Here is an 8,897-nt window from a genome sequence, read left to right on the forward strand (position 1 = left end):
GGTCATTTGGCCCCGTTATTTTCCCCCGTTATTTTTGTTAGTCATCTATCCATCCATCCATTTTCTTCCGCTTATCTGGGGCCGGGTCGTGGGGTCAGCAGTCTAAGCAAGGAAGCCCAGACTTCCCTCGCCCTAGACACTTCCTCCAGCTCTTCCGGTGGGACCCCAAGGTGTTCCCAGGCCAGCCGAGAGACATAGTCTCTCCAGCGTGTCCTAGGTCTGCCCCGAGGCCTCCTACCAGAGGGACATGCCTGGAACACCTCCCTAGGGAGGCGTCCGGGAGGCATCCGAAACAGATGCCCGAGCCATCTCAGCTGGCTCCTCTGGATGTTGAGGAGCACTGGCTCTACTCCGAGCTCCTCCCTGGTGACTGAGCTCCTCACCCTATCTCTAAGGGTTCGCCCAGCCACCCTACGGAGGAAACTCATTTCAGCCGCTTGTATCTGGGATCTTGTTCTTTCGGTCAAGACCCAAAGCTCATGACCATAGGTGAGGGTAGGAACGAAGATCGACCAGTAAATCGAGAGCCTGGAGGAAGTGTCCGGGGCGAGGGAAGTCTGGGCATCCTTGCTTAGACTGCTGCCCACGCGACCCAGCCCCAGATAAGCGGAAGAAAATGGTTGGATGGATGGATGGAGATCCTGTGGTCCCTAAACCAGACCTCCTCCGGTCCCTGGCTGTGCCTAGAAATTCTGTCCATAAAAGTTATGAACAGAACTGGTGACAAAGGACAGCCCTGCCGGAGGCCAACGTGCACTGGGAACAGGTCCGACTTACTGCCGGCAATGCGAACCAAACTCCTGCTCCAGGCGTACAGGGACTGGTCAATTATCTTTTAATAGTTTGGAACTATTCTGCGGCGGTGAGCGCACCCGAGTCTTGGGGGGGGTTTGTGTTCATGTAATTAATAACTTCTGCTACGCCTATAAATAGGCTGGGCTTTGCGCTCCCCCGGGCCCTTGCACTCGTTTTTTTGCTTTTCTCTGTTGTCTTTTCAAAATGTTTCTTCTTCTTCTGGTATCTGAAAAACAAAATGATGTTTGTTGTGGAAAACATTGCTGCTTAAACAGCCCATCAACCAAGGTTAGTGCAGCTGTCTAATCAACTACATATAAAATAAAACCCATCCAACAGCTCCAGTCATTTTTCAATTTCAGCTTGTCTAGTCATCGATGTGCTTACTAGTGTTACTGTTGGACTGGGTCTTTTCCTTCGGGGGGGAGGAGCAGTCACAAGTCGTGCTCTGTGTCTCATCTTCATTTTGTTGGGGTGATCTTTAACAAGCAAGAAAGAAAATTGTTAGTTTCAGTTTAGTTCCTATTTTTTCTTAAAATACTAAAGCTCCTCAGAGCGATAAAGTTTGGACAAATACCTGCCGACAGACTCTGAAAGGTCGAAATCCTCCAAGTGCATTTCATTATATCTTTTTTCTTTCCTGAATAAGACATCTTGTGTCGAGGCCTGCTCCGCACTGCTCAGGTCGGACGAACAATGCTCATTGGCCAAATGGTTGCTGGTGAACCCGGTGGTGCTGGCGGAGCGTTGCTCAACATGTTCCTCTCTATCAAAGGTACAACTGTTGCACACCACCATGTGTTTGCTAGAAGATTTCCCATCGGAAGATAAAAAATCAATACACTCAACAGCTTGCAAAGGCACAATGATGTTGAATATTTGTACACACTTTACAGCTATTGTAACGGTCTGTTTGTTTAAAAGACTCAAAATCATCAGAGAGAAAAAGTTTGGACAAATACCTGTTGACGGACTCTGAAAGGTCCAAATCCTCCAAGTGTCTTTCATTAGGTGAACCATTTGCTCCTCTAATGAAGACTTCTTGCACTGACGACTCCTCATCACTGTTTTCAGGATGTTCAATTACCAGCATGTCGATTTCATGGGTGGAGGTGCTGGAGGTCCTGGAGGAGGGCCCCTGAGCAATTTCCCCCCCATCAACGAACTGCCTGTTGTAGGCATCCATGTCTTGGATTGAAGTTTTTACACTGGAAGATAAACCATCATTGAGCTCAACAACTTCACATATCTTTTGCACGATGACGTTAAATGCTTGGACACACGCTTACTAGCTGCGGTGGATTTGTGGATCGAGGTGACTCAATGTAATAAATGGATGCGCGAGGATCTCTTCTGGTGTGATCCTTTGGACAGGATCCGAGTGGAGCATCATTGCCAGCAAATCAATGAAGAACAACCGGTCCCACTCAAACGCTTGGTATTCGTCTGTTTGGACTGAAGTGGGGGCCTTGAGGGACAGAAAAATCAAGCAAAAACAATTTAGCAAAATAACTAAACTTGTTCAGTAACTAATGTTTTCGAGAAGACCTCCCAAACCTTTACAAGCTCAAGCAGTTTCCTGGGCACGTCCTCAGCGCCTCCTGCTGAAGATATTTGAGGACGACTATCACCTGGTGACTGAAGAGAGGAATGAAATGATTACATCACCAGATGCAGACGACAATAAAAAAACTTTCACTGATCAGTCAATAGAGAGACAGCCAATAGAACCTTTAAAGTCCAACCCGGGGGCTGCTCTCCTGAAGTTCTTTCATAGAAGAACTTCCCAGTATAGACGCCACTGTCCAACATCTCCTCTGGTGGCTGTCCCATAAGGGTTACGATGAGTCGCATCTGTGCCAAGCCGAAGTCGATGATTTGTATTTTAAGTGGCTGTTGATAATAGTCTACCAGCATGATATTGTCTGGCTTTAAGTCAGTGTGAACCACTCCTGCGTTCTTCAGGAAACGCAGAGCAACAGCCGCCTGAAACAAAAGACAGAACACTAAAAATGAGATGCATTTCAAAAGCCTCAACCTTTTTGCTATAATTTTGAAGAACTAACACATCAGTCTACAACCCCCAGGAGATCTAAAACAAGAAACAAAACTAAAGAGAAAGAACAGAAGACACAACCTGTTGTAAAATTGGACGAATCTTGTTCAATCTAAGGAACCTATATTCACTGATGATGTTCAACAGGCTGGTATCGAGCAGCTTGAACTCCAGACAGAAGTGACCATCAAACATGAAGGAGTCAATACAGCTCACAATGTTGAAATTTTCAGAGCCCGAAGCTTTCAAGTAGTCCAATATCTCCGCCTAGAATCACACAATATCACATCATATAAATATATATATATAAAAAAATAATTTCATATAGTGAAATGGTAATGAGTGTTTTACTGTGTCACCTCCTGTTTTGCCACTTGGATGTGGCTCCTATCTTTGATAATTTTTAAAGCCACCAATTCTTTGGAGGACTTTTTCCAACACAGGGCCACGACTCCAGATACACCACTGTCCAGTATAGATTCCACCACGAATTATGCACTGGAGGACACGATCGTTGCTCCAATCAGGGTGTTCCTCTGCAGTAGATCTGCCTGAGACTATAACAAAATTATTTCAGTTTTGAATGTAGATTTGGACATGATTGTAAGGTGTCATCTATTATGGCAGCAGTTTGTAATAAACCACTAACTGATGTTGGGGCCAGAACTCCATGAACTCCTCCAGAGGTTTTTCCCCCGAAAGGAAAACACCAGGGACAATGGATAGGCCATAAAACAGCAGGGGAGCGAGCCAGACCAAGGAAGTGGCCAATGAGGATGCTTGAATCCGACCCGAACACAGCAGGGGTCCAAACCCAAGTTACTGAGACTCACGTTCTATCAAAGCTCTCGGCTATTCTCAACTAACCATGGAGGGAGAGACATCTTTTTCCCTCATCAGAATGGTAAAGAGAGCACCAAGCAGAAACAAAGAGACAGGACCAACGCCAGCCCGCTGGACGAGCAGGACCCAGTTTGGACTACATCTTCTGTTTTCCGCTATTTTTCCTGTTTTTGGGAGATTCTGGAGACCAGAGCCAGTGTCGTCTCCTCCCAAGATCATCCTCTCAGTTGCACTCCTGCAGCTGGAGCCAGGCCTCTGATTTCAGGACGCTGAAATTAAGACCCGGTAACAACCAGTTACCACCGCCTCCCAGAACCAACAGCACCACGGACGGTGCTGTCCAGAACCGGAGGGTGAGAGCGTTTGTCTGGGCAGAGAATAGTTAGAATGATGTTCTGTTGAAAATGCAATATGTTTCCCTGTGCCGCTCAGAAGGCCGCAGTATCTCATATGTTTGTGTAGGCGCGTTCACGCGCACCAACCAAGTCCAGGACTCTGGTTTTCCACCTCAGAACCAGAGGTCCGAGTGAGCTCCAGGCCCACTGGGAGCTCTGTGTGAAGGAACCAGGGTTCAGAACCGAGCCGCGCAGAATTCTCTGTCTTTCTCTTGTCTTCATCCTCTCTCATCTCTCCCCCTCTTTCACTAATCGCAGCACCCCCCTTATCAGATTGAGATAAGGTCACACCCTACTGCATGTCAGCTGCTGCAGAGCAGATCTGTTTTGATCACAGGAGTTCTAACTGCAGGACCCGACCTCCCCTTAGGACTCTGGTGATCAGAACCGGGCCAACGGAACCGCCCGTTCGCTACACCCTCGGTAGACTAACTCGCTCCGAGACCGCCCTCGCGCACGCGCGCTCGACGGACGTCTTGTTTATCTGGCCGCTGAGCAACCGCCGCGTCCCCAGAAAGAGCGAGTCAAACGCCTCTAGTGGTCGCGTGGGTCATCGCAATCCCTCTTGACATCCACCTGGTGGACACATCAGGTTATTGCGCTCTCCCTCTGCGCGCCGCCGCACGCCCCTAGTGGTCGTCACAGTCACCGTATTGACTCGCCGACATCTGCCTCCACCTGGTGGACGTTCGAGGTCATCACACCCCCTCGTCATGCACGCACGCACGCACGCACACACACACACACACACACACACACACACACACACACACACACACACACACACACACACACACACACACACACACACACACACACACACACACACACACACACACACACACACTCTTTGTACATAGTGTTTGCTGTTTAATAGATTAGATCTCCGTGTTAGATGTCGTTTGCTATTTGAATGTGTTGATTTATGAGATGATTTCCGAATTATTTATGAATTACTACATTTTTATTAATAAACGCCTGTTAGCTGAATTGTACGCTTCTTGGTGATTATTGTGTATTTATTGTTGACAATTCACTGGTTTGTAACAGTCTGTGCTCGGATCTCACACCTTCCATTCTATTTAAGATGGTTATATTTTATGCAGAAATATTAACTAACTTAAATAAACTTTTTACAAACGAGACTGATATTTTGTTATTAGCTATTTCCAGTTTATCTGGTGGTGCCCCGATTAATTATTAATACATAAATAAGAAATTTATGCAAATTACTAATTTTTTTTATTAAAAATTTTTTTCGATAATTTTTCATTTTTTTGTTTTTAAAGTAATTATTCAATTACTTTAGGAGTTGTTAATGAGTAAATGACCGTTTACTTCCATTAATAATTTCAATTTTTCATAAATTACTTCCAGTGATTTATTACTTTTAGTAATCTATAACTTACAGTAATTATATGCTAATAACCAACCATAAACCCCAACACTGACATTTATCATCAAAACTCACATCATGCACATTTGCAGGGTGGGGGTCGGGTTGCTTAACATCTGTGAAGACAGAGAGAAAGTTGCTTATCCGTCAATGTGCGTTAGAAGACATCCTCCTGTAAACTCCTTATGTCAACAATCACATACCTATCAGATCGTCTTTATCAAGGCTCGCTCTTTCACTGCCATTTTTTCCGTTCCTCACGCACGTCGTTCATCTCTTTTTCAAGAGAGCTGATTTTCAGTTTGTCGTTGTTCATAGTTTTCAAACACTTTACTGCGACTCCCATCACATCTGTCGCTAGTGTCTGTCGGTGTATTGTGGGAGAACCACAAATATACTGTAAAACACAAGCAAAGACCATCATTGGACCTGCTCCATTTTATTTTTACAGTACCTTAGGAAATGTTATTGTGGTCTTCAATCTCCCTCTCATTTCATTTACATCCAAAATGACATGGTCCTGCTGGAAATACATAGGACTTGTAAAATATATTCAACAACAACTTACGTTCAAAATCTGGAGCACTTCATGGAGGATTTTCCCTTCTTCGGTTTCCATTTCCGGAAACTGTGCTGATAACAACAGGTTTTTCATCCTTCTTTTCAAGTGTTGTCACTATAATCTGCGGAAAACTAATTCTAGTAATATATTGTCAATTCTTCACAGAAAATGGGCAAAAAAATCCTCGTAATTACACACCGATAATGATCTTTGTTTTCCCCCCAAAATTTACCAAATGTACCTTTTTTTCATTCAACTCACAGTATTGATGTAAATAAATGTATGTGGTCTGGAAGTACTTCCTTGTGAACAATCTGGTAGTGGATCAAGTCTCTCGGTGAAACGCTCTCACGTGTGTCACAACAGCTGGCAAGTGAACAGACAATCAAACTGGAATCAAAGTGAAACTAGAGGTTTGCATTACGAAGAAAATGTATATGTGAATGCCACAGCTAAACAAAGCTGATTTGAACTGAGAGGAAACCAAGTGGTTCTATCTGCAAACTCTGTTTGGTGGTGTCATAGTGAAGTCCTAACAGGTGATGAAAGAACTGGAAAAGATCAAAGTTCCTCCATGAGGTTCATCTCCCAGCCACTCTGAATTGGACATTTTGTCACTTTTAAACTAAATACTACATTTGAAGGAAAATACATGTTAAAATGCAGTTAAAAGGGAAACTTTGCTTAAGAAGGAAATGTTAGTATATGAAAAATTCAATATTACACGAAACTCTTCATTTGAAAAAATACACACGGATTAATCTTCTTTAAAAAAATTTAAAGAAATAAGCTTTGCCTCTCATGGCCAAATGCAGTTTTTTTCATTCAACTCACAGTATTGATGTAAATATATAATGTTGTCTGGGAGTAATTCCTTGAGAACAATCTCAGTGTGGATCAAGTCTCTCGGTGAAACGTTCTCACGTGTCTCACAACCGCGGGCAGGTGAACTCACGATCAAACTGAAATCAAAGTAAATAATAGATCAGGGTGTCTTTCAAGCACAATTGTGACGTCGTAATCTTTTATCACCAAAAATGACATCAGAAGCCATAAAGAAGAAATGAATTAAATTTTGATATAAATGTATTCACTCCAAAAATTATTGGGACGAAACGTGTGCCCCAGATAACATTGATTCCTAACCATTTTTTGAGCTTGTCAAATATAAGTGACATGCTGACAAATTTATTGTCAGAATTGACATGAGCATATGTGCACTGTTGGTCTAGTGGTTAGGAAACATACCTGTCGGGAAAGAGGTTTGGGTTTGATCCCAGGAGGTGTCACATTTTAACCCCCCCCCCCCCCCCCCCCCCCCCCCCCCCCCCCTCTTTTGCACTGTGTTGTATAAAACATCCACTTCTGGCTCTTGATTGCTGAAACTTTATTTGTATTAGTATATTGTTATTTATTTATTCATTCATTTTTCTTTATTTGAAACTTATTTATCTTGCCTTGTCACTGGCTGTTCAGTGGTTAATTAAAGTCCAGCTGCTAAAGACTGTTATACATCTTGTATTGCTTACAGCAGACTGGTGCTCAGAGAACCACCTCGCTCTGAACACCAAGAAAACTAAAGAGATCATCGTCGACTTCAGGAAACACAGCACTGACCCAGCCCCCCTCTACATCAACGGCGAGTGTGTGGAGAGGGTCCACTCTTTCCGGTTCCTTGGCGTCCTCATCTCCAACAACATCTCCTAGACAGAGAACATCACTGCAATCACCAAGAAGGCTCAGCAGCGGCTGCACTTCCTGAGAGTTCTCAAAAAGTACAACCTGGACTCCAACCTGCTGCTGACCTTCTACCGCTCATCTATCGAGAGCCTGCTGACTTACTGTATTACAGTATGGTACGGCAGCTGCACCGTTGCAGACAGGGAGAGGCTCCAGAGAGTGGTAAAGGCAGCACAGAGGATCATCGGCTGCTCTCTCCCCTCCCTGATGGACATTTACACCTCCCGCTGCCTCAGCAGAGCTACGAACATTATCAAGGACAGCTCCCACCCTGGCTCTGACCTGTTTGACCTGCTGCCCTCGGGAAGGCGCTACAGGGTCATGAGATCAAAAACGAACAGATTCCAAAACAGTTTTTTCCCTAAAGCCATCACCACTGTGAACTCTTGTATGCACTGACTTCACTTTACTTTACTTACAGACTACCTCATAATGTGCAATATAATTTTTATAGTTCTTATTATCCTGTAAATACACTCTGTACTCTGTACTCCTGTAAATACACTTTGTACCCCTGTAAATACCCTCTGTACCGTTCACAGGACTGGACCGTGCACCTTACCCCCTACACCCCCCACCCTCCTTCTTGCACTATATTCTGCCCTTTTTGACTGCTGCACTGTCACTGGAGTTGTTTTTAATCTCACTGTACCTGTACATGTGACAATAAAAGGCATTCTATTCTATTCTATTCCATTCTATTCTATTCTACATTTACATTTAGATAATGCATAACCAGTCTTTCATGATCTCAATTATGTGTGGATGCATACTTTATGGTCCTTGTTTGGGGCTGTTTTAAAGCAGCTGCTGCTCTGGGAGGGGTGCTGCGATACAGATGTTGCTCCAGGATGGGGGAGTACGAGACTGGGATTGGAAAAATCAGAGTATACCCACTAGACTAAACTAGACTACACCACTGATATTATCCCATCCTGGCTGTGAGAGTTTGTCCTCCAGACATGGGATCAGTGCAGCACGATTCTCCCAAACAGCACTGACAGTTCTACTTTTGAAGTTCCATCACTGCTGGTGGTCTTGGAATGCGTCTCTGTGTTGCTTCTGTGAGAGCTGCTGGAGAGAACAATGCTGTCATCTTTTTTTTGTTCC

This window comes from Lipophrys pholis, assembly GCF_963383615.2.
Source record: "Lipophrys pholis genome assembly, chromosome: 15".
Taxonomy (NCBI): domain Eukaryota; kingdom Metazoa; phylum Chordata; class Actinopteri; order Blenniiformes; family Blenniidae; genus Lipophrys; species Lipophrys pholis.